Below are 27,345 nucleotides of genomic sequence, written 5' to 3'. Positions count from 1 at the left end.
CGCTATTAGCTACACCTGTGCGTTTCCTGCTTTACAAGGTCAGAAAGTCAGCCGTGAAAAAGGTTCTATTAACTCCTCTGATCCCTGCGATTATTTTATTAAAGCCCACAAAGAGTCTGCGCTTCCCGTCTGTTGTAGCTGGAGAAAGAAAGTCTGCAGGAATCCGCTGTTACACTTAAAAAGGCCTCTTTGAAGCCGCTCTAAAGTTTCTCCTCCTCAGGCTGCAACTTTAACATCTCCTGAGAGCGAAATTTGTTATTTTTCCGCGTCTTTTTCCATCATCTTTCCTTAACCCCGTTTCAAGTCGAAGTCTCCGGATGGCTCTGCATAAAAGTTATTTTCACTGCAGAAGACGAACCTCAGGTGGCCTTTGTTGTAGCTTTAAGACGCCATAGGAGAGACGTTTGGATCTGTCACGGGGATATGGATTTAGCGATGCACGCTGCAGATGTGTGTCGAGGAGGTTACTTCAAGGTCTTCCTGCTGCTGTCACACATTCTACTGCAGCAGAGTCTAATTTGACAATGCTCCCTGAAAGCCTGAATCTCAGATATTCATCTCCAGGTTCTTTTCCTTCTACAACGTTTTGTCCTTGATAATGGATTGCTATGTCAGTGAACTTTCTGCTATCAGATATCATTACTGTCACACATCAGGGCACAGAAACAGCAGAGAGGAGCAGGTAGAGTCGCTGCAAATACAGGAAATACCTCCGTGTGCTTTATTTATTCGCTCCATTCGTGTTTATCTAAGTGGGATTGCACCTGGTTTCATGTATTTATAGTGAATAGTTCATGCTGGATGTGCAGCTAGAACAACTCGAGGGAAATACAGTCTTATTTGCTTAAATTACAGCTTTACAGAGCAGCCATACGGACTCTAGTTTGTAACTTGCACCATCCATATAGATCAGGGGTGTCAAACACATTTTAGTTCAGGGGCCACATTCAGCTCAATTTGATCTCAAGTGGGCCTGACCAGTAAAATCACAGCATTATAACCTATAAATACCCACAACTAATAATCCTTTATTTTAGTGTTAAAATGTTCACGTCTAAGGAATTATCTTTTCATAAAACATCATGAACAATCTGAAATGAATAATCCTTTATTTTAGTGTTAAAATGTTCACATCTAAGGAATTATCTTTTTATAAAACATCATGAACAATCTGAAATTATTAATCCTTTATTTTAGTGTTAAAATGTTCACATCTAAGGAATTATCTTTTTATAAAACATCATGAACAATCTGAAATTTCTTAAGAAAAATAAGTTCAATTTCAACAACATTATGCCTCAATTTATCATTTACACATTACAACTTACAGATCACAGAATATCTATGAAGGAACAAAACATTTAGTCACAGGTATCTGGAACTGAATGATATAGTATTTCACTTTATGATCAAAATGACAAAAGTCAGACAAAAAAAGACAAAAAACAACAAAAATAAGACAAAATATTTCAAAAAAGACAAAATGACAAAAGCGAGAAACAAAATGACAAAAACTGACACAAACGACATGAAACAAAACAAAAAGACAAAAAAATTAGACTAAATTACAAAGTGACAAAAAAATGGACAAATGACAAAAACAAGACAGAAAATTACATAAATGACACAAACAAGACATAAAATAACTAAAACAAAACGACAAAAAATAGACAAATACAAATGAGACAAAACACAGAACGACAAAAACGATGCTCAAAACAAGTAAAGCAAAACAAAAAATGACAAAAATAAGACAAAAAACACAAGCGAGACAAAAAGAAAACACAAAACGACAAAAACGAGAAACAAAATGACAAAAGCATGAGACAAACGACAAAAATCAGACAAAAATCAGACAAAAAAACAAAATATTACAAAAATGAGGCACAAAACGACAAAAGAACAATTAACAATCTAGTATTTTACTGTATGATCAAAACTAACTTGTCGTGGTCTAGAAATGATTTTGAATTTACAGTTTTACAAATTTACAATCTGCAGTTAATGTCTTCTCTGTAATTTTTAAACTTCACAAAATCTTGCCTGATTGGACCCTCTGGAGGGCCGGTTTTGTGCCGCGGGCCGCATGTTTGTCACCCCTGATCTAAGATGAAGTCTGGGTCCGGACCAGTTAGTGACCTGGGGTCTGTAATTTTTACACTTTACAAAGTCGTCCCATGGGCTGGATTGGACCCTCTGGTGGGCCGGTTTTGGCCCGGAGGCCTCATGTTTGACACCCCAGGCATAGACTATATGTACTATAAGTATGTAGTGGATTAAATGAAGCCTCGATTCAGATAATTTTACCTCGAGGAATTTTAGTAATCGAATAACTCGAAGAATCATTCAACCCTAATCTTAGACGGGTTTCTTTACCTTGATGGTAGCAAATACTGGACCTAATACAATTAATCTATCAGTAGGTTGACTAGTAGGAAAACACGTTTGATAATTACAGGAAGAAAGCCAAATATTCCTCAGTTTCAGCTTCTTAAGATTTTGATTTACTGATTGTTATTGTTTTGTCAAAATAAACTAGTATTTTTAAAAAAATATTGTATGGCGATTGTATGGCAACTGTTAACTTCCAGTGTGATGTAAGCTTTTCACAATTTTTGACTTTATAGAAAATAAAAAATTTTGTAGCCTTGTGAGATTCATAAAAGAAAATGTAGTTTAAAAAATCATGCACAATTAAAGGAATAGTGTAATCTTGCTGTTCCATTTACGCCTTAAGAATAGATATTTTCATTCATTAAAAGGTGTTTGGTTTTTTTGGCTGATTTAAATACAGTAAAACTGTCATTTTATGGTCACGCTATTAAAGAACAAAATACAGTTTGTAAAAATATTTCATACAGACATTATGTACAGTTTTTATCTGTTTTTTTTTTTACCATCAGTATGCAGTGATTTTATTATCTTTAATTTAACAAAACTTTACAGGTTTGGCCGTCTTTTTCAAATGCTTATGGAATATACATTAATGCTTTTTTCAGTGTAGTATTCATTGTTACCTGTAATTGAACGAAACAGGCCAAATTGGTGAAATATCAGCAAAGTTATTTTTACCACCCTTAAGTCCTTATTGTGCTTTTTATCCCCAATGTAATGTCAAATATCCATAAAATAGTGATTTATTTGTCATTTTTGCTGATTTAAACAGTAAATAATAGTGTCATTTTATAGTTGTGTTGTAAAAGATCTAATTACTATTTCTAAAATTGCAGATTTTTACAGTTTTAGCCAGGAAATCTGTGAAGTAACAGTAAATTGTAAAAACAAATTAAAGTGAAAAACTTAATGTAAATATTCTTAAATTTCTGTTCTTCGTATCCTTGTGTTTTTCTTATCTATATTGTGTTTATGTAGTGTGTATAGCTCACCTCTTTAACTTACAGTTGTGTTTTCTTGCTTTTCTTACTGTCACTTACTGGCAGAAACCTGACTCTAACTCAAGACTGTGAATGAGAAAATAGAAAAATGATTCTTTACACTTGGTGGGTGACTTTTTAAATAATCTGTCATGTTCATCTGCTGTTGAGAAAATTAATATTACATTTGAAAAACATTAAACTGGCTGTAAATTTGTCTAGTCCTGCAGTAAAGATGTACTTCTGTGTTGTGTTTTCTGAGCAAACCGAGCCATCTGCCTGCATCCGTGATGTGTTTGTATGTGTCGTATGACGGCTCTCATCTCCTCCTCCTCTTTGTTAGCTCTTAAGCCGGCGTGACAGCTTCGACACGTGTCCTCTGAAAACAGACAACAAACGCCGCTCGACCGCGCTAACGACTAAATTACAGCGAGCAGCGTTTAACGAGCTTCTTGTTTGCTGATTATACAGACCGGTCCTCGTTGAAACCCCGATCAGACTCTCAGATGAAGAGCTGCTGTCCTCGGCAACAAGAGGAGCTTCTGAGATGAGGAGATGGTTGGCTTAATGTAGACATGTTTTATTATAACTACCAGTACAGATACCACAACTACCACTACCATTACTAGTACTGCTACTACTACTGTCCTTGGCAATAGGACTTTTTTTGGCCTGTTTTTGTTACACTTAACGTTAATACTTTTTTCATTTTTCAATCTTTAACACATAAAGTTGTTCTTTTAAATAATGGCATATATCTCGTAGCTAATTATATTTTTAAATGTGTAATTTGTATGGTCAATTGTTGCAAAAATACAAACTACTATTTGTAAAAATAGAGATGTTTAATGTGCATTTTGTTTACAGTTTTGGCTGTTTTTTTGTGCTTAAAGTATAAATAATATTTTTTTCTGTAATTTTCTGTAACTATTTTTCAAACCTTAATATACATATTTTCTTCTAAAATAGTGGCAAATAACTGTAAACTAATATTTTTAGCTGATTTCAATACAGGAAATACAGATATAGATAAAAAAAAAATACTCTTTATTAAACACAAACAGCATAAAAATCACCTTGTTTTCCCACAATTTAAAGTTTTCAGTTTCATTTGAAGTAGAGCTCATCTTTTCTCTCCTGGAGTTTTTGAGACCATTTTCTGAAAGCAGTTCCTAAAGGACAGTCAATGATTGGCTGGAAAATAGCGTTTATGCGGCTGTGCGTGTAGCTTATTGAAAGACTATCGAAGTTTCTCTCTTATTAATGTCGAAGCTCCGGGAAGAGGAGCGAGTGCTGAAGCAATCGGATGTATTCGCTACAGTCAGGATTGCAGGTCATTGGATGCCTGCTGGCTTTTTCTCTGCACACATAAACCTAAAAAAAACTGCTCTGAAATGTCTCTCCATGTGATCAGAATTCGATTTATGCAGTAAAATAAAAATCTACTGCATCTACAATTTTTTGTCTGCCATTTGTGAGTGAAAACAGGCAGCAGGATGTCAAAGAAGAGCTCTTTCCTTCATTCTCTGCTTCCTATATAACAGAAATTCATTAGATTAGTTAATAATGAGCAGTGTTGAACGGCTCTAATTTCTATGAAGGCGTGTGGGCGGCTGCTGCTCTGTTTCATGGGCTTAACTGACTTTGTAGTGAATTGTACATGTTGAAGCAGTTTTTAATGCAGCTTTATACTCTGTATTGTCTGAAAGACTTGTCTTTCATTTATTATTTAACACATTAAGAGACTATTACTACTACTACTACTACTACTACTGCTACTACTAACCTTCATTGTGGACGCCTCATACAACCTAATATTTGTGACTGCATAAACCAGGGGTGTCAAACTCATTTTAGTTCAAGGGCCTCTGGAGGGCCAGTTTTGGGCCACGGGCCGCGTGTTTGTCACCCCTGATCTAAGATGAAGTCTGGGTCTGGACCAGTTAGTGACCTGGAGTCTGTAATTTTTACACTTTACAAAGTCGTCCCATGGGCTGGATTGGACCCTCTGGTGGGCCGGTTTTGGCCCACGGGCCTCATGTTTGACACCCCAGGCATAGACTATACAAGCTGATTGTGTGACTGCACCAGCAAAACAAATGGTGCTCAAAAAAGTACTTGTTAGGAGAGACTGTAAGAGATTTTCCATTATAATTCATTGTTACAGAACTTGTAGGACTTTGGAGGTGATTTTCTTTGTACATGCTCTCTGTTGAGCCCAAACTCAGCGGGAAGTTCTGAAATCTCCAGAAATCCTGTGCTACGTCCGCCCCCGGAGCTCAGAACACCTCAGGAATAATCGTGTTGGCACGGTGTGTTTTCTGTGTTTGAGAAATCTGTAAGCTTTGTAAGTTTTGCAGTCCTTTTACATGCACACAAAAGCAGCTTTTTAACATACCGACAGAAAAGGAAAACCCCAAAAAGCAGAATATCCGCTTTTTATTGTTGGTTTTTCCTCATATTCTTACTATATTCCAGCTACTTATGTCCACATCTGCCTGTTAGTTGATTGAATTAATCGATAGTGGTCACTTTGGGTCGATTTCTTTCTGGTTTTGGTCTCTAATGCAGGCTTCAGCTTAATTCTCTTATAATTTGGGCTCAGACATAGCATATAGTTGACTTTATAGTAAATTGGGGGGATTTTGGAGGCAGCTGAGGCCTCTAAGGAAGCGTGAAGAAGCCTGGAGAAACAAATTGGCCGCCATCTTGCAACGCTGCTCTCAGTTCTCATGCCATTTTAGCCTCTGTGTGTATATATATATATATTTAAAATGCTGCAATTGTCCCGGTTTCTGTTGCTGAATAATATCAGGACACTCCAGCGAGGCTCGTCTGGCTTTTCGTTAATAGCTTGTTTTGCTTTGAAAACATCTATTCTCGACTTCACTGCACTGAGCTGCTGATTATTTTGGACCACTGAGCCGGATGTTTCTTGTGTTATTTGTGGAGAAAAAGGAGATGCAAACAATAAGAGAGGAACGATGCCCCTATAAGATGCCGCGATATAATCTGCAAACTGTATTTTTTCTTTACTTTTCTCGTCTTGCACAGATTTACAGTTGCAGCCCTCCTCCTCCAAAACACATTTCATCTCCTCTGCAGCTTTCCTCGCCAGCCTTGGAGAGTGATTTCATTGGGATGACAAGTGCGCCTCTCCCTCCATATTTCTGCCACCCGGGCCTCTAGCCTCAATCCAAAGGCAGCCTGCAATAATATAAGGTCTTTTTTTTTATCCTATCCGATTCTAGCTACGCTGAAAGTAGCATTTTCCTCCTATCACAACATCACCAGCGCTGACTTTCCTCCATTCCTCTCCATCCACCGAGCAGAAAATGTTTGCAGGCGGCGTTTCGGGGGTTGGCGGCTATCTGTTGGAGCGATCTATCTTGATAATTGACCAGTGAGGGTAAATGCGACGGCGATCGGTGTGATGCTAATACATTCTGCCAATTTGACATGCTCATAATCCGCTGGGCTCGGGTTTCCGCCCTGCAGCCATGGCGGCGGTTTTCAAAACACAACACACAGCGGGCCGAGTGCGTGGGTGGAGGAGCGACACGGGCTAAATTAGGAAACCGGGAAGCGTTTGAGTGGAGGGAAAGTAGGAAAATTGGTCTAAACGTGTTACAGAGGCAGACACGTATGGATGGATGTAGCTGTCACAGTGTTAAGCCCAGCTGGGGGGAGATAAACGCATCTTAGCATCACAACCAATTTGCTCTGTATGCCGCTGATTGCTCTCGCAGCAGTGAATGACGTGAATAGGAGGAATACTGTACATCTGGAGTGTGAGCGGTGAAGAGATGATGCCTCAGACTAATTCCACCTGGCACCACGGCCTCGTTTAGCAACGCTATCAAACAAAGTCCGGGTGTATTTGAAGGAAGACCTGAAACACATGCTGCAGTAACATTTAGAGGAGCACAAAGCTTGGCTGTGACGTCAATTTAGCAACAACAAATATGGATTTTGACACTAAACATGTCAAAATGATGTATATTTATGAGCTTGCTGAGCATTAAAGAGACCAGAAACAGATGTAAGATGTAGGAAATTCAGCATATAGAGAGAAATGAATCTCTTTATCAACCAGTAGAAAGAAGAGGAAGTGTCTTCGTGAGTGAATTACTATCACACACAACTAGTTTCAGCTGTTAAACCTTCTAAACCCTTGTAATCTCTTGTCATTTTTTGTTTATGGCTCATTTTCACTCACTGTTCGCTCATTTTTCTCTTCAATATAAAATCCTGCACCTCTATGGAAACGGCTAGAAGTGGCTAAAAGTAGAAAGAACTAAAAAATGTGCAGCATGACGCTGTTAAAATGCCATAAATCATAAAAACACATAAATGAAATTTTTGAATTTCTGTGATTATTTATTCCACAAAAATATAAATAAATGGAAAAAGCATGTGGAACAGTTTTCCAAGTGTCTGCATACTATAGATATTTTACTCGTGTTACAAACAACATGGCCTCATTTAGTTTCACTATCAAACAAAATCTGGGTGTATTTGTAGGAAGACCTGAAATACACACTGCAGTAACATTTAGAGGAGCACAAAGCTTGGCTGTGATGTTGGTTTAGCAATAACAAATATGGATTTTGACACTAAACATGTCAAAAATGTTCATTCATACTCATATGATGGACCATAGGTTTATATTTGTGAGCCTGCTGGGAGCGAAAGAGACCAGAAACAGATCTAAGACGTAAAAAATTCAGCATATAAACAGAAATTAATCTCTTTATCAACCAGTAGAGAGAAGAACAAGTGTTTTAGAGAGTGAATTTCTATCGCACACAACTAGTTTAAGCTGTTGAACCTTCTACACCCAAGCAATCTCTTGCCATTTATTGTTTTTGTCTAACTTTTCCTCACTGTGGGCTAATTTTTCACTACAATCTAAAGTCCTACACCTCTATAAAAACAGAACAACCATAGCTAGAAGTAGCAATAACTTGTTAAAATGTCGTCTGTGCAGTGTGACAGAGTTATAATGGTGTGAATCATAAAAGAGAAAAAAAGTAGATTTTTTCGAGAATTTGTGTTAGAAAAATTATTTTAAAACTATGGAATTACACATACAGCATTGTTCTAAGTTTCCGTAGGTGCTACCAATACTCATGGTCACCAAAAAGGTCTCCACATACTTTAAATATTTCATTATTTACATTTTTGCAACCTCTACAAACAAGATGTTTTTCACGCTACTTTGCACATCAAATATGCAAAGATGTTTCACCATGCTGAATGTATCTTGTTGAAAACTTACTCCTCTGCTTGCTGTTTTTGAACCATGATGCTTTCATTTTATTGTTGAATTTTTTTGATTATTTGTTTAAAAATTTAGAAAAATTGACTCCACATGTACAACATTTCCCTAAGTGTCCATAGATGTTTTCAGTTGTGCGATTATATGGCAGCTCTACACACTACAGATATTTTACTCTATATTTTTCCACTCTCCACAAAAACTGTCTAACATGAGGATAAACTGGGCAGTTCATCAAATCTAAATCCTTATAAAAATAGTTTATTGGTCTGCTTAGATTCAGCTGTCATCGTTTGCGAGTAAAAACCAACAAAACTAAAATGTTCACGGTAATCAGCCTTTTATTGGCAGAGGAAAAACAGGAACAGCAGTCGTCTTTAATGGCTGCTGATTTCTGCAGCTACACAATTACAGACAGAATTACTGCTGCGTGATTTTTCCTGCGAATCCCTCGTGTGTTTAGACACATTTCAGATTCGTGGTGGGAAATGACAACCGCACAGATGAAAACTACAGCACAGTGAGATGGTGATCACTGCGAGGAAATAAAGCTTCTATCAATAGTTTAAAAATGGGGTTTAGTTAGCGATTTGACACATTTTTTACTCCCTGTGTTCTCATTTTTCACTGCAGTATAAAGTCCTGCACTTTTATGGAAACAGAACAACCATAAATAGAATATGATAGAACTAAAAATGTCTTCTGTGCAGTATGACACAGTTAGAATGTCATAAATCATAAAGAAAGTTGAATTTGTCTTATTACATGCACTTTTGTCCAAGTAACAGGTGTTATTAATACTAGAAAAACAACAGTGCCTCGTCATACTATAGGTATTTTGCTGGTTTTTGCAGCCACTGCAAATGAGGAGTTTTATTTACATTTTTGGGCATTTATAAAATGTGAGTCATCAAACATCATCATAACATCAATAAAAAACACTAAACACAGCAGCAAATTTGGCATTTTTAATTCTACACGTCAGCTGTAGAAAGATGTTTCACCATGCTGACTATATCTTCCAACAATTAGCTGCTCTGTTCACTGTTTCTGAACCATGCTGCATTTATTTTATTGGTCCAATCTGTTTTATTCCTCTTTTACTTTCTCTTGTCTCTATGAAAGCACTGCCTGCAGTTCAGTCTTCTTGGTTGTGGTTTATTTTTGCAAATTTTTAGATGAGGCCTGTAGAATGAAGTGATTTTGGTAAAATATCACACTTTTAGGCTTGTTTTTAATTTTTTCTTTTTGCCAATGGAACCATATATTGCACACGGTTAGTTCAAGGACAGTCAGAAATTCAATGATTGTTTCTGTTTTGACAGTTTCAGCCACTGACAATCGGTATAATTTTGGCATAAAAAGAGGTTATAGATAGATGTACAGATATTTTACTACTCTTTACAGCCATTACAACTTAAGAGTTTTATTTGCATGTTTGAGCATTTTTAAATTATCTTAAGTCCTCATCACATCAATAATAATAATAAAAAACACTAAACATAGCCGCAAACTTTGCCATTTTTATTCTACAAATCAGCTGTAGGAAGATGTTTCACCATGCTGAATGTATCTCCAACAATTAGCTTCTCTGTTCACTGTTTCTGAGCCATGCTACATTTATTTTATTGATCCAGTAGCTTTGATTTTCCTCTCATGATCATTTTGGACAAATATTGAGTCATTTTAGACTTTTTTTTTTTCGTTATTTTGCAGAAGTTTTGCAAGTTTTACCCAATTCTGAAGCCATTTTAGACAATTTTTTTTTACGTTTCCAGTATTTTGACAAATTTTGAGTCATTTTGGACCATTTTTTTTCAGACATTAAGAGATGTTTAAGTCATTTTGGACATTATTCAGTTATTTTGGAGAATTTTTTAGTCATTTTTTGCCAATGGAACCATATATCATACATGATTAGTTCAAGGACAGTTGGAAGTTCAATGATTGTTACTGTTTCGACACTTTCTGCCACTGATAATTGGTGTAATTTTGATATTAAATGAAGTTACAGATAGATGTATAGATATTTTACTACTTTTTACAGCCACTTCAACTTCGGAGTTTTAATTGCATGTTTCGGCATTTTAAATTGTATTCAGTCCAGATAATATCAATAAAAAAACACTAAACACAGCGGCAAACTTGACATTTTTTATTGTGCACATCAGCTGTAGAAACATGTTTAACCATGCTGAATGCATTTTCCATCAACTAGCTGCTCTGTTTGCTGTTTTAGAGCCATGCTGCATTTTTTTTAGTAGTCTAGTAGTGTTTTATTTTCCCCTCAATCATTCTGACAAATATTGAATCATTTTGCATGGTTTTTTTTTGTTATTTTGCAGAAATTTGTGCCTTTTTTTTAAACCAATCTGAAGCCATTTTAGACAAATTTCTCAATTATTTTGGACAAATTTTTAGGTTTCCATTATTTTGACACATTTTGAGTAATTTTGAACCATTTTTTCAGACATTAAGAGCTGTTTAAGTCATTTTGGCCATTTTTCAAATATTTGGGGAAACTTTAAGCCATTTTAGACCAATTTTCTCAATACTTTTGAACAAATTTCCAGGTTTTAGTCATATTCGACCAATGTTGAGCCATTTTGGACAAACTTTGAGTTATTTTGGACCATTTTTTGGACATTCAGACAAGTTTGGGACGTTTTGGATGATTTTCAGTCAGTCCAGACAGTTTCTTCAATTATTTTCGACGAGTTTCCAAGTTTCTGTTTAAAAATTTTTATTCATCTTGGACATTTTTTCACTCATTTAGACAAACATTTTGGTCAAATTTTGAGTCACTATAAATATTAATATTTCCATGTTTCCAGCCTCTCCAGACTTTTTTTTTTCTACTCTGCTCATCATCTGTAGAAAGATGTTTTACCATGCTGAATGTATTGTCCAACAACTTGCTGCTCTGTTCACAGTTTTCGAGCCATCCTGCATTTATTTTATTGATCCAATATGTTTTATTTCTCTTTTAGTTTCTGTTGTCGTCTCCTCTCTGCTCTATGCAAACACTGCCTGCAGTTCAGCTGAATGTTCCTTGAATTTTTGTCACGCGACTGTTGGTAGCAGCGGAGCCACTCATGGCTTCTTGGTTGTGGTTTATTTTGGGGAATTTTTAAATGAAACATTTAGAATTTTTAATTTTGATTTAATTTTAATCTTGTTTTTCATTATTTTTTCCAACGGAACCGTATATCGCACATAATTAGTTCAAGGACAATCGGAAAGTTGATGGTTGTTTCCATTTTGACAGTTTCTGGGTCTGATAATTGCCAAAGTTTTGCTGTTTAAAAGCAATCCTGCTGGGGCTTTTGAATTTTAGAGTAGTTTAGGTTCTTCTAGAGCTGATATTAGTCACATCTAACTCGTCTAACATGAACTGACAATATGTGTTGCTGTTCAATATGATAGGGAGGCGGCTGACTAATTTAGAAGTTTGCCAAAATAAAACAAGATGTACAGCGGTCAGTTTGCATTTTTGTCAAGCTGAATCTCTGACAGATATGTAACCACGACTCCCACCGGCACCAAAACCAGAAGCTGCTGCTGGTGATGGAAATGAAGGAAACGCAATAACTGTCAATCCGTCAGAATTCTGGGTCAGACAAGATCTGCATCGATTCTCTAAAATCAGTGCTGCACATGATGTTTTTCATTACTGATGCAGCAGTAGAGTTTTATTTCACCTGCACAAAACTGTCTGAGGCATAAAAGCTGCTCCGTTGGTACATAAAGCACCACAGTAATGCAGTAATTCAGCATAAAAAAATTGTGAAATGCAAAATAAATAGCAAAAATGACCAACTTTCTAAATCACAGTTACTCAGATTCACCACCACCAAAGACAACATCTTAGTGTGATGTAATGTGATAGATTGTGGGGGAAAAAAAATTATAAAATAGTGTTCATAATGTCTACTTTTTCACTTAAATTTCTGCCTCTTCATGCCTCATAAAACATATAAAATTGTACATAAACATATAAAATGATCATTTACGACAAATACTGAGTATAAATGTGAAAAATTCATCCTGCAAGTTGCTCTTTAAATGGTTAATTGGACAAGATAAAGACAAAAATAGCTTTATTTATCTCGATGGACAGTCTTTTCCCAGATATTGCTCAGAAAACCAAATTGCATAACACGAGAAATGCAGTGTCTAGTTGAAAAGCAATAGATATAAGTATGATGCGTGACTGATAACATAAATAAGCTAAAATAAGACTAGAAAAGTGTAAAATAGTAATTAATACAGGGAATGATAGTGAAGTAGTAAAGTAATTGCACACACGATAATAAAACTATTTGAAATGTGGCACCCAAAACCTGAAATATCGGACATTAATTTTGAAATATTACACATTTATTTAAAATATGGCACTAAAACATGAAAAATTGGACATTAATTTGAAATATTACAGATTTATTTAAAATATGGCACCTAAAACATGAAATATTGGACATTAGTTTGAAAAATGTCATCGAAAGCCTGAAATATTGGACGTTAATTTGTAAAATTGCACCTAAAACATGAAATATTGGACATTATATGCATATATTTGCATCTGGAAAAAACATTTCATCTCCCCATATCAACACAGAATGTTGAAAATATGTGTAATTTGGACATTTTTTTAAACATAACATTTTAAACCTGAAAATTGTGAATATTTGCTGCTTTCGTTGCCTTTCTTAATCGTAAACCAAACATTTTTGGGTTCTGAACTGTTAGTAAAACAAATAAGCCCTTTGAAGACATCTTGTTATGTTTTGTGAATTATTTATTTGCAGCGTTGGTGACAGTAATGTCTCTATCCAGAAAAAAAAATGTCTTGAGTACTCTGACTAATCCTCAGTGTTGACAGATTAATTACTGAATATTTTATTATATATTTGCAATTGAAAATGTTTTTTTTTTCAGTTCTTGGAGCAGCATGACTAAATTTCTTTTTACTTCTGTCGTGTCGGGGTGGCACCAGACGTCTTGGAGATGAAAACACTTTGTGGCCAAAAGTGTGCAGATGGACAAACATTACACTCACATGAAAATGTTTTATTCCATCAATCTGCTGCTTTAACAGCTTCACTCTCCTGGTTTTAGGACTTTAGCTGCAGGGGTTTTCTCCCATTTAGCCACAAAAATATCACTAAAGTCCAAGACACATGTTGGAGGATACAATAGCATTAAAACTACATGGATAATATTGTGTTTTTGGTCGACAACAGTGGTTTTGGTGTTAAATGTTAAATGCCAGGATCAAGATTAAATGAGAAAATCATTATTATTCACTCAACTTGTCAGTATTTTTGATGCTGGTGGTCATCTGTGTTGCATGTAGTGCTGCAAATACTAATTACTGACCCTTAAATGTTGTTTTTTTTTCCCACGTCAAACATTTTAGTACCCGCAGATATTCAACTTATTATTAAAGAAGAGTAAGAAAAATAGAAAATATTGATGTTTAAGGAGCCAGAAGAGTTATTGTTGCCCTTTTTGTTAGATAAATCAATCAATCTGACTTATTTAAGCAGCACTTTTCATACAGACGAGCTGTATGACAAAGCACTTTAAAGATATAAAAATGCAGTAAAAACAATTCAAACAACCTCCAACATCATGTTATAAATGACAGACTGAAAAGAAATGGGATTGTGAAACTGAGGAAACATAAGATAAAATTAAATAAATTAAGGTTAAATGAAAAAATGAATAGGTTTTCTATGATTAAAAGATCAATATATTGTTAAATGGGCAAAATAGAGGTCAAAATCCATAAAAACAGAACAAAAAAAATAATGAAAATGAAGCAATAAACAGCACATTGTCGACAGAAATATGTAAATAACCAAATAAAAAGAGAAAACTTGACTATATAAATTACCTGATTATCAAAATTGATTCTGTAGATGTTCTAGAGTTGTAAAAATATTAAAATATTAAGCATGTTTACGATTTTAGTTTCCCACAGTTATTTAAATATGTATGACTGTGATACTGATGTGTAAAATCTGACATTAGGACATCCTTTTTTTCCTCTTTTCAAAGTCATTTTTGGTTTGGAGTTGCGGTAACTGAGTGGAGACTAGAAGCTTCTCTGTGCGTAAACGACTCTGAAAACTCCATGTGAAGCGTTTAGGGAATATTGGTAAATATTAGTGTCTATCAGCAGATCTTGAGCAAGTGAGGAGTTTTTGGTACAGTTTTGCTCATGTTCAGGTCGAAAACTGCCTTAGTTTAATTATTTATCTGTAATATTATGTGATAAGGTTGTGCTGGCCTGGAAAGCAAAGCAAATTAAGTTTTAATGACTCATTAATGACGTGCTGCTGTGTGACGTGTGGTTCCAAAATCAGCCAAATCTAAGATTAAAGTTGTCATTTAATCAAAAATCTATTTATTCCACCAAAAATCAACCATTGTCACCAGTTTCTGTGGAAAGCAAAACCAATCATGTCAGTCACACAGTTGTGTGACAAAAAATTTGTTGACTTTTAGGCCGAACTGCAGGCAGCGTTTCAACAGAGCAGAGATGTATCTAAGTATGGAAAGAAATTAGAGGGACTGAGAGGAGAATTGAACATACCTGAGCAATGAAATCGCTTAAAATGGTGAACAGAGGAGCAAGCTGTTGGAAGATACATTCTGCATGGTGAAATGTCTTTGTAGAGTAGTGCGAAAGTTTGCTTTTGTGTTTGGTGTTGTTGTGATGTTCTCTTGATTTAAGGCAGTTCAAAAACACTCAAAAATGTGATTAATGGCGGATTTTGTTGCCTTTAGTAGTAGAAAACAGGACATTTTTATGCTTTGAAGCAAAATTTGCAGTTTTGGGTGTGAGTTGATAGACAGATGTTGAACAAGAATGGTGTTTCGGGTGCAATTTTATTTTTCTTCAGGTGAAAGTCATATTTTGGAGCAGAGATTTGTACATGAGCAGAAGTGAAAACTGTTTATTTAAATGTGATACATTGATCAGAATAATTGTGGTTATCATTTCAACGCTAATCGATTAGCATGTAGACGTACTAAAATGTTAATCTACTAACTGCTACACCTCCTGTAGCATTAAGATTTCCTCATTCCCCCTAAAAAGCAGCTGGAAAGTGCATGAAAACTACTATACAACTAGTTCCAAGTGCTTAATGGAAAAATTCACCAGATTCTGCAGAAAACACAACATGTCTGTGCTCCTTGTTGCAATCGTGAAGGTATAACTAACTCAGCTGCAACCATGTGATAGAATTTTTGTGACTTTGAGGTTGAACTGCAGGCTGTGTTTACACAAAACGAAGAGGAGACATGTATGAAAGCAAATTACAGACATTGCAAACCAAATAAAACATACCTGAGCAACAAGATGTTGTAATTATACCTCTGAACTCCACAACCCGAATGACTGGTTTGAAAGTCATGTTACATGTGGGAAAAAAAAAGGCACCAAAATGATACCATTTATCAGCCAGAAACTGTAAAAACTGAAAGAATCGTTGGGTTTTTGGCATTCTGCGTGGCATATGGTTCCAAAACCAACCAAATCCAAGCCAGAAATTGTGATATTTAAACAAGAATTACTTTATTCTACATGACTAATTCAAACATGCACCAAAAAAAAAGAAGATATAACTCACTCAGCTACAACCATGTGATAGAATTTTTGTGACTTTTTGGTTGAACTGCAGGCTGTGTTTACACAAAGCAAACAGAAGATGTGTGGAAGCAAATTACAGGGATTGCAAACCAAATAAAACATACTTCAGCAATAAAATGTAATGTCGCCAAAGTTACCTAAAGCTGTAAAAGCCGAAAGAATCGTTGGGTTTTTGGCATTCCGTGTGGCATATAGTTCCTAAATCAACCAAATATGAGATAGAAATTGTGATATTTAATCAGAAATTACTTTATTCTACATGTCTAAATCAAAAACTCATCAAATGGCAGCAGATTCTGTAAAAAACGCAACATTTCTGTGCTCCTCGTTGCAGTTGAAAGTGTGTGAAAACTACCACACTAGTTCCGAGCGCTTAGTGGATTAATCTCATAATTAGGTCGAGCTGACCCTTTTAACATTATTACAGAAAATTAGCATTTTGACGACATGAAATCTGTAAAGCGAGAAACACAGGGTTTGTTATGTAATGTGCCGTCGGAAGTTCTTTCTCTCTTCAAACCTGCAGCCTGTTTCGATTTACTGCCAGACTTCTCCTGATGGAGTAAAGGATAGTCTGACTCACTGACAACATTTGCATGTCAAAACGAGAACACAAAACTTGCGTCGTATTTAGAGCGCCCCGTATAAACAATCAACGCACACAGCTGGAGTCGCTGCGGCACAAAACGAAACGCAAAAGACCTCGGCGAGAAGAGAGAGTCGTAGCAGTCATTAAGGGGCAAGACTGCTCTGTGCAAAGTCTGGCTTATCTGCTGCAAAGGTGGAGGCTCGGGGAGGGCGATTCTGCTCGGGGCTCATGTGCAAAGCTGAGATACAGAACAAGAGCGAAGTGCGGGGAGAGAGGCGGCGATAGAGCTGGTTCATTTGCAGCTCTTCCCCGTAGACTGTGGAAAAGGATTAGAGAGAGGCAGGGAGAGGAGGAGAGTGAGAGGAGAGTGAGAGGAGAGGGAGATGCTCTGTCTTAGCACACACTGAGTAGCTGCCTCCAATCTTCTCCACTGCACTGTGCACTCTCTCCTCAGCACCACTCGCTGCTCTCTCCTGCCTCCATCACACATGTGCAAACACACCAATGTAGAGTGTCGGCCGAGAGGGGGAACCTGCACAGGACCACCAGCCCAGGTACGCTCCATCCATCCATCCATCCTCTCATCCATCCATCCTCTCATCCATCCATCCATTCCTGGCACACATTATGCACCAGCTGCAGCTTCTTCTTCTCTTTTTTTTTTTTTTTGCTATACTGATCCAGCCACTCACTCTCTGCAGAACACTCTGCATGCACCAAGATTATCCGGCTTCTTTGCATAGCCCCAAGAGAACCAAAAAAAAAAGAAAAAAGAAGATAGCACTGTGAGAGGGAGAGAGAGGGAGAGGAGCCAAAGATGGATGAGGGAATGGGGGAGGATGGGTGAGGAGGAAACTGAGCAGTGTTTGTCATGTAGGGCAGCAAAGTATGCGGCTAACCCGGGTTGACCTTCACGTGGGAATCAGTAGCACCTACTCAACAGCACGAGGTTCCTCGTCAACGCCCCCCCACCTCCCAGAAAAGTCTTCATATCTTCTCAAGAGGGCTGTGTTAATAATCATACGCTGTGAACGCGCTCAGGGGACTCACTGCTTGAGATGCAAATGGATGAGATTATTCATTCTTGTGAGATTAATTTGTATTTGTCACAGGATCGGCAGCGGCATTCTGTTGGGAGGGAGAAAGAGAAAATCTGGCGGCGACATGATCTTGATCTGAGAGGTTTTTATTTCGAGGTGTGTCAAGTTTGTCCTCCGACTCCCAATCAGTTTAAAGCTTTTTGAAGATCTCAGTTTTTTTATTTTTCTTTCTGGAGTATCGGGTGACTCAGAATGTGGGGCTTCAGAATTCACTTTGATGCCGGTTTTTGGTATCGGCTCGCACATCTCCAGACTGCAGGGGCCTTTTTCTGTCTATAAGATTTTGGAATGAAGTTGCGCTGGCCTGGAGAGGAAAAGCAAAGCGAATGAAGTTTTAATCTGAGTCACTGCTGACGCTCTGCTTCTGATTTCTTTGATCTGGCTCTTACCAAAGAGTCAGAGCTGTCCGACAGCTGCAATAACTGAAATGAATCCTGCCTTTAAAATAGCACCAATATGTGCTGTTGTGCTCGGTGTTTATTATGATTTTATTGTAGCTTGGCGTTATAATTACACATCTGAACTGCTATACACAATGACTGGTTTGATCAGTCATGTTATGTGTAAAAAAATGAACAAAATGACACCATTTATCAGCCAGAAACTGTAAAAACAGATAATTGCCGGGTTTTCAACATTTTGTGTGACATATGGTCCAAAATCAAGGAAATCTGAGCTAAAAATTGTGGTTTTTAATCAAAAAATGTCTTTATTACACCATAACTGAATCCATGGCAACCTGGTTGAACTGCAGGCTGTGTTTACACAAGGCAAAGAGGAGACAAGTATTGAAACAAATGAGAGATTGAAAGTCATGTTATGCTTTAAAAAAAATCAGCAAAATTACACCATTTATCAGCCTTACACAGTAAAAGCTGAAAAAATTGTCAGGTTTTCAACATTATTTCCAACGTCTGGCTCCAAAATCAACCAATTTTAAGCTTGAAATTGTGATATTTCATCAAAAATTACTTTATTCTACATGTCTAAATCAAAAATTCCTTTTAAAAAAATTGACAGAAAAACTATTGACATCAAATTCTGTAGAAAACACAACATTTCTGCCCTCCTTGTTGCAATCGTGAAGCAATAGCTAACTCGCTGCAACCAAAAAATGTGATTTTTAAATTGAACTGCAAGCTGTGTTTACACATAGGACAGAGGCAGCATGAGGAAGCAAATTACAGGGATTGCAAACTAAATAAAACACACATGGTAGAAAACTCCAATTCTACTTCTGAACCCCAAAACCCAATGACTGGTTTGGAAGTCTTTTTATTTCTTTTAAAAAAAAAAAAAAAAAAAAAAAAAAAAAAAATTGTTGTTTTCAACATTCTGTGTGACATATGGTTCCAAAATCAACCAAATCTAAGCTAAAAGTGCAGTATTTAATCAAAGATCACTTTATTTTACGTGTCTCAATCCAAAAATCACCCAAAAACAAACCACTGGTACCAGATTCTGTAGAAAACAAACAAAAACTGTTTTTCATTGCAACCAAGAAACCGTAAATGACACAGCTGTGACCATTTAACACAAGTTTTGTGACATTTAAGTTGAGCTGCAGGCAGTGTTTGTACAGAAGAGACAAGGGATGAGCATGGAAGCAAATTAGAGAGCAAAATAAAACATACTAGAGTAATAAAATAAATGTGGCATGGCTCCAAAATGGTATATTCAGCATGGTGAAACATCTTTCTACAGCTGATGTGCAGAGAAAAATGCCAAGTTTGCTGCAATGTTTAGTGTTTCTGTTGATGTTATTATGACTTGAGGTGACACAAGGCGATTCAAAAATGTGAATATTTGCTTATTTTGATGTCTTTCTTAATATTAACTGAACATTTTGGGCTTTGAAGCCGTGATAAACCAAATTTAGCAGTTTGAAGTGTGTGTCAATAAGCAGGTATGGAGCATGGAAGGTCTGAAAAAAAATGTTAATACGTAAATTTTAAGTATGTAGGGGCCATTTTTTTTATAGTGTTGACAACATCTGTGGGCATTTGGACAAATGTACATGTAGATTCCAGATTTTTTCTATTTTATAAGAGAAATAATCAACAAAATTCAGATTTCTTTTTCATGATTAACGGTAATTAGCTGTGTCATACTGCACAGAACACATTATAAAATTCTGTTTGCTTCCAGTCATGGTTTCCATAGAGGTTAAGGACCTATATTCCAGTGAAAAATGAGTCCACAGTGAGGAAAAATGTGACAGGAGCAAAAAAAACGCAAGATACCACAGTCCTTGTTATGGTCGTAGTTTTGCCAAAAAGTTAGCAGACAAAATCAAAGCTGAGGTCTTTGGAAATGTGTTTGTTTTGTTGATAAACCTGCAGGAAATTTCTCTCTGTTTATCTGAAATAAAATCGTTCTAGATGCAGAAATAGTCTTTTTTGCTGTAGACAGTATCACAGATTCACAACGCATAATAGAATTACCTCACACACTGTCATCATTGCCGCTGAATTTATTTTTTCTCTGGGAGCCGCCTGAAATATTACTACGCTGTGATATCACCACCTACAGTAATACGAGGCCGGTTCCTGTGGCTGTCAAAACAACCTGGAGGAAGACATCTGAACGTACAAAATCAACCTCAAAATCACCGGTGGATTGAGTGGGTTTCAGCAAACATATGTAGAGTCAGGCTGCCGGGATTTAAAGAACAAACACTGGGCCACTCTGACATTCAGAACACATTCACATCAAGCTACAGTGCCACGTTAGAGGCCGTTTAAACAAACAGCTAATGCAGTTCCAATGAAGACAGCAGCGTGAGCTCACTAACAACACTGTCGACTCGCGTTGTGTTTATTTCTTAACCAATCACTGCAAATCGCTTTGGCTTCTACATGTGCGATTATTACATCAGGCTCAGTTAACAGCTGCAGCTTTGGTAATAGTTTAACGTGCGTTTTCTAGATGTCAAAATGATCGTGTGAGAAAGTTAAAGGATGCATCTGTTTTGTTTTTGTCAATAAATTCCATTAACCAACAATGAAAGTTTCCTATTGACAAGTAATATGTGCATCCAAAACCTAATTTATCTTATTCCACTGTGCAATCAGGCTGAAAAACACATCAATGAGCCACATAAACACACTCTGAAGTTTATGTATTTGGCTTAAACCCACATAAAATGTCCTTTTTGTTGGAATCTAAAGCGACTTAGATCCATTAAATAGTTTGTGACGAGGTTTTTCAATGCTGTCACAGAGAAATTTAACCTCTGAACTTGACAACCCGCTTTAAAGGGATTTTATGTTGGAAAAATCACCCAAATCTCACCATTTATCAAAGCAAGAAACTATAAAAACAAACAGAATCATAGGATTTTAAACTTTACGAACCCTAACCCTTCCAACAATTTGTGTCGAGTGGTTCTATTGGGGAAAAATAACCAAATCTGAACTTAAAATTGTGGTATTTCATCAAAAGCACTTTATTCTGCTCTAAATTTGCCAAAAATAAACAAATTTGCACCAGATTCTATAAAAACAAATCCTAAAAAATCTACCATCCTCCAATATTCGGACGGTTCTTGAAATAATCATGTGTATGATGTGGTTCCGTTGGGGAAAATCAACCAAAACCAAGCATAAAATGTATGATAACTAATCAAAAATGACATTATTCTACATTTTTTAAATTTATATTCCGCCAAGAGAAAATCAAATGACACAAAATTAGTGAAACAGTTTCACTACTCGCAGCTAAAATAGCTCCATTAGCTTCCACCAGATGTCTGAAAAACACAATAAATTAGCTATTGCAGGGTGTTTTTCTGAAGATAATCCCTCAACCAGTATATTTCAACAGCAAAAACCTCATCAGACATTTAAAGTTCAATCACGTAAAGGACTATGGTGATTCATTTTTTTAAAGTCAGGACTGTCTGTGTTTATTATTTCTTGCTGGGCTTTTTATTGATCTCCCATAAATACAGAAAAAACTGACGGCCGACTGTCTAGAAACATTATTTTGACTGCAGCCGTTTTATGATGCAGTTTTTATGGTGTAAAGTAAATTGATAAAGCTCCCGTGTTTTGTTCCGTCTATTGGAATTGATTTTAGCCTCCTCAGTATAATTTATAGCTGTAACTTTGTGTTGAGCTTTCATTGTAATTTCCATTTTTCTGTATTTTATTCCACACTAAAGCTTTTTGTTGTTAAGCTCTAAGTGGTTCCCAGTAACCAACTCCAGGCTGTAAATTCAGATGCATCTCTAAGACAGAAAGTAGAATATGTTGCTTCTTATCTGCCAATAAACGGTCGACATTTCATGACACTTTCTCATCTTTGAATCTAAATACGAAATAAAACTGCACTAGTCTACAGACTGGTCAAATTAATAAAACGGACACTTCAAAAAGACTCCATGAATGGTATTTACTGGCACAGCTTCATTATTTTACAGATATTTTACAGTTTTTCTGGTTGATTGATTGGAGATTGGCCCCGAAAAATCCCAATCAGCTTATCCTTGTTGGAAATACAAATCTATCGAACGTTGTTGAAAAGAGTTTTTTAAAAATCTAGGCGCCCAGTTCACTGAGAGATGAACAAATACATTTGTCATGTTTCTATAATGTATTTCTACTTGCATTTTGGCATACTGCATTAGAAAAAGTAACAGAAACGGCAAAATAAAAAAGTCCTCAATTTTGGGGAGAAAGTTTTATACGTTCGCTTAAGTTGTGATGCAGTCATTTAACTCACGTGACTAATGAGCTGTTTCCTTCGTTGTCTTGGTTACCGGACAGCATTAAACATGACTTAAACCAGTGGACATGACAGAATAATTGCAACTTTCCCAATTGAAAACAGTTCCTGAACCAATTTCTCAGTTTTTCTCTTGTAGATCAGGGGTGTCAAACTCATTTTAGTTCAGGGCCACATTCAGCCCAGTTTGATCTCCAGTGACCAATAAAATCAGAGCATAATAACCTATAAATAACGACATCTCCAAATTTTTCCTTAGTTTTAGTGCAAAAATGTTCACATTTAAGGAATTATCCTTTTACAAAACATCATGAACAACCTGAAATTTCTTAAGAAAAATAAGTTCAATTTCAAAAACATCCTGCCTCAATTTATCATTTACACATTAAAACTTACACATCACAGAGTGTCTACAAAGGAACACAACATTTAGTCACAGGTATCTAGAACTGAAAAATGCAGTATTTTACTTTATGATCAAAACGACAAAAGTCAGACAAAAAAAGACAAAAAACAACAAAAATCGCAAAATATTACAAAAATGAGACACAAAATGACAACAGCGAGAAACAAAATGACAAAAAAAGAGACAAACGACACAAAACAAAAAAGACAAAAAAATTTGACAAAAAAGTTACAAAGTGATGAAAAAATGGACAAACGACAAAAACGAGAAAAAAACGAGAAAATTACATAAATGACGCGAACAAGACAAAAAAATGACAAAGGCATGAAACAAAATGGCAAAAAAAAAATAGACAACACAGGCAAGACGAAAAAACCCACAAAATGACAAAAACTAGAAATAGAATGACAAAAACATGAGATAAACGACAAAAGCCAGACAAAAAAACCAAAATATTACCAAAAATGAGACACAATACGGCAAAAGAGCAATCCAGTATTTTACTTTATGATCAAAACAACTTGTCATGATGTAGAAATTATTTTAAATTCATAGTTTTAGAAATTTACAATTTGCAGTTAATGCCTTCTCTGGAATTTTTACAAAGTCGTCCTGCATGCCAGATTGGACTCTCTGCCGGCCTGTTTTGGCCCGCGGGTTGTATGTTTGACACCCCTGTTTTAGATGACCAGAGTTTTGTTGGTTTTCTCTTCTGTATTTGAGTCCAACTTTGTTTACTTGGTTTATTGCAGCCATGTCGCCTCCACCACCACTTTCTGACACCACAGATTATTTTATCCAAAGTAGTTAATAGAAAACAAGTCTCATTTACATACTTTTTGAGAAATTTTTAGTGACATTTCCAAACTTCACTTCAAATTTGCTTAGCAGTTTATTGGAAACCCAACTAAAGGTGCTTTTGGTAAGAAGAAATTTAAAACCACAGCAGCCTTCAGCTCTCAGGTAAGACTCTCAGACCTTGATCAGTCCTCCGGTCATTTTTACTGCCTGATTTTAGTATTCTACTCATGCAGCCACTCCACCGTCCTGTATGATTCCCTCCCCTGATGTACACAATTACCTGTGAGTGTCTGACCTCCAGACACCATGTAATTGCTGCCTTTGCACAGACTGGAAATCACTGAGAAAGGTGCTGGAGCCGGTAAACCAGGCCTTTTGCTTCATATGCACATTAAAAAACAAAACAAAAAAGCAGTGAAAATCTGACCGCAAAGGTGCCACGGAAAATACAATTAAAAAACTGTGGAATTCTGTGATGTTCAAAAATTGTAAAAGACTGGGGAGTTAACTGCAGCAACAACACTTTCGGCTGATTTAAATACAATAAAACAGTGTAATTTTACGATGAAGTGCAAATAGCTATTTCTAAAAATACAGGTTTTTAATGTAGAATTTATTTATAGTTTTTTATACACAACATTAATTTTTTTTCTGTGATTTTGCTGTATGTTATCTGTAATTTAACAAAACAGGGAAAATCAGTAAAATAACCTAAAATTATTTGCTATTTTTATTTTTTTTATTATGCACATTTTTTTTCAAATAATGGCAAATATCTCCAAGCAAATTATATTTTTAGCTTATTAAATCTCGTAAAAATAGTATGACTTTTCGTCTAATGCTGCAAGGTAAATTAATACTTTCTTTCTGTGATTTTACTTGATATTAACTGTACCGTAATTTAACAAAACAGGGAAACTCAGTGAATAAACAGAATTTTAAAACTAATGTTGTTTTTAAAAAAATTCACTCACTCACTCACTCCTTAATATAGACAATTTTTCTTTCAAATAAGGTCAGATAGCTGTAAAATACTGACATTTTTAGCTGGTTTGAAAACAGTAAAAATAGGGTCATTCTAAGTTCAAATGTTGTAGAAGAACAAATTATTTGTAAAAAAAACTAAATTTTTAGTGTGGATGTTCACAGTTTGGGCTTAGCATGTGAATTAATACCGTCCCCCCCCTTTTTTTTTTGTCTTTTAATGGATCTGCAATTTGCTAGAACAGGGGAAATCTGTAAAATAGCAGTAAACTGTTCAAACCAATTACATTTAAACTGTGAACAACAAACTTTTATCTTAGTGTATGTCACTTCATATACTAAAATTGTATATTTTATGGTCTTTTTTGTAATTTCATTCATATTTCCATTTTGGATTTGATTTTTTTTCTAGTGTTCAGTGCTCACTAACTGTCCAGCGTAGCTCCAGTTTGTGCCGTTAGCGGCGCTCCATGCTGAGCAGAAACAGATGTTGGCGTTGACATGTTCAGAGCTGCATATGTTGAGTTTGATTCATTAGCCATGTTTAACGGCGGGAGGCAACGAATATGTAAGAAAGGGACAGCGGAACCCCGTAGAGCTGCAGGAAGTCGACTCGCCGAGCCTTCTGTTAAACGTACGGTGATGGGGGTTTGACCTCCGTCCTGCAGGGAAGCCGACCTCCAGCCGACACCAGAATCAGCCCAGAGCTGTCAGAGAGATGATCAAGGATAACGAGGTCTGAGTCTGCTGCTAGTGATGCTGGAGGAGCTGCAGAAGCTCTCAGCTGAATCACTCAGAGACCAGTTTAGACTTTTCACTTCATATATGTCATTTAGCAGTGATGAGCTTTTTCCTCATGTCGATGTTCTCACAGAGAAGTTTAACCTCTGAACCTGAAAACCCACTTTAAAGGCATGTTATGTTGGAAAAATCACCCAAATCTCACTGTTTATCAGTGCCTGAAACTGTAAAAACAATAAATCATGTGTCAAATGGCTCTAAATAACCAAAGTCGATCTTAAAATTGTGGTAATTCATCAAACTTTATTTGAACATTCGCCAAAAATAAAGATTGCACCAGATTCTGTAAAAACGAAAAATTTGGAGGGTTCTTGAAGTAATCATGTGTACGATGTGGTTCCATTGGGAAAATCAACCAAAACCAAGCAGGAAATTGCAATATTTAAAAAGAACAACAACAATAGTATATAGGCAAGTCTTTTCAAGTTTTGCCAAAAATAAACTGCTTTCACTAATTCTGTCAAAAAACAGACACATAAACACACACTGAAGTTTATTTATTTGACTTAAACCCACATAAAGTGTCCTTTTTGGTTGAAATTAAAGGAACTTAGATCCATTAAATAGTTTAATTGCTCTGAAGAGAGACCAGTTTAAACTTTTCATTTCATATATGTGCTTTAGCAGTGACAAGCTTTTTCCTCATGTCGGGTTTCATGGCGATTTACTTGACCACAGATGGTACAAACAATGGAGGAAATATGGTGTCTCTACACACTATAGATAGTATTTACATTTTTACAACTGCCACAAACGTTTTCACACTAATGACTCTAGAAAGATGTTTCACCATGCTGAATGTATCTTCCATCTACTTGCTGCTCTCTTCACTGTTTGAGCTGCATTTATTTTATTGATCCAGTATGTTTGATTTTGTTCCCAGTCTTTCTAATTTTCTTCCATAACCATCTCCTCTCTGATCTGTATAAGCACCGCCTGCAGTTCAACCTAGAAGTCATCATTTTTTTGTGATGGGACTGACAGCAAAGTGTTGGCAAGGAGTGGAGAATGTTTTTGCTATCTACAGAAATGGGTGCCAGTTGTTTATTTCTTGCCAAATTTTAGAATGAAACATCAATATTACAGTGATTTTTGCTTAAATTTCACAGTTTCAGGCTTAGATTTGGTTGATTTTTGGCCCAATTCACACTCCAGATGTTGAAGGTGGCTAAAATGTTTGGAAAATTTTGCAAATTTTTTAGTCATAACATGCTTTTCAACTCCACAAAATGTGAGTATTTGCTGTTTTCATAGTTTTTATGTCATGTGACTGACAGCTGAGTCACTGAATGATTCAAAGCTGTAGCAAGGAGTGGAGATTTTTTTTATCGACAGATTTTAGAATGAATCATCGATTTATGGTTAAATATCACCATTTCAAGCTTAGATTTGGTTGATTTTGGAACAAAATGAATGTTGTGTTGTGACAGATTTCAATTGATTAGCATCGTTTTGTTGAAATCTGTTTTTACTTTTACATGAAAGAGTCTTTGGTTGCAAATGCTTGTCTGAAATCTTGACTAGTCATGGTTGTTCTGTTTCGATAGAGGTGCAGGACTCTATGTTGCAGTGAAAAACACTGGAGTTGATTTGTTTAAACAGATGGAGGTTATACAGT

At 36.1% G+C, this 27,345-nt stretch overlaps 1 protein-coding gene across 8 annotated transcripts in view; it reads left to right on the top strand.

Annotated features, from left to right (window-relative positions):
- The window catches only part of LOC111582683 (SRC kinase signaling inhibitor 1-like), a 221,001-nt gene that overhangs the window by 15,870 nt on the left and 177,786 nt on the right, over positions 1 to 27,345 (top strand). Inside the window, exon 1 of one of the 8 annotated variants that reach the window (XM_055004315.1) lies at positions 17,288 to 17,461. The exons of the other annotated variants lie outside the window; for them this stretch is intronic. The gene's annotated coding sequence lies outside the window, so the exon portion shown is untranslated. Of the gene's footprint in view, positions 1 to 17,287; positions 17,462 to 27,345 lie in introns of those variants that run through there. 8 annotated transcript variants of the gene reach the window in all.

This window comes from Amphiprion ocellaris, chromosome 18 (genome assembly GCF_022539595.1).
Source record: "Amphiprion ocellaris isolate individual 3 ecotype Okinawa chromosome 18, ASM2253959v1, whole genome shotgun sequence".
NCBI classification, from domain to species: domain Eukaryota; kingdom Metazoa; phylum Chordata; class Actinopteri; family Pomacentridae; genus Amphiprion; species Amphiprion ocellaris.
The sequence above is the reverse complement of the archived record's forward strand: the minus strand, read 5'-3'. Positions and strand labels throughout refer to the sequence as shown.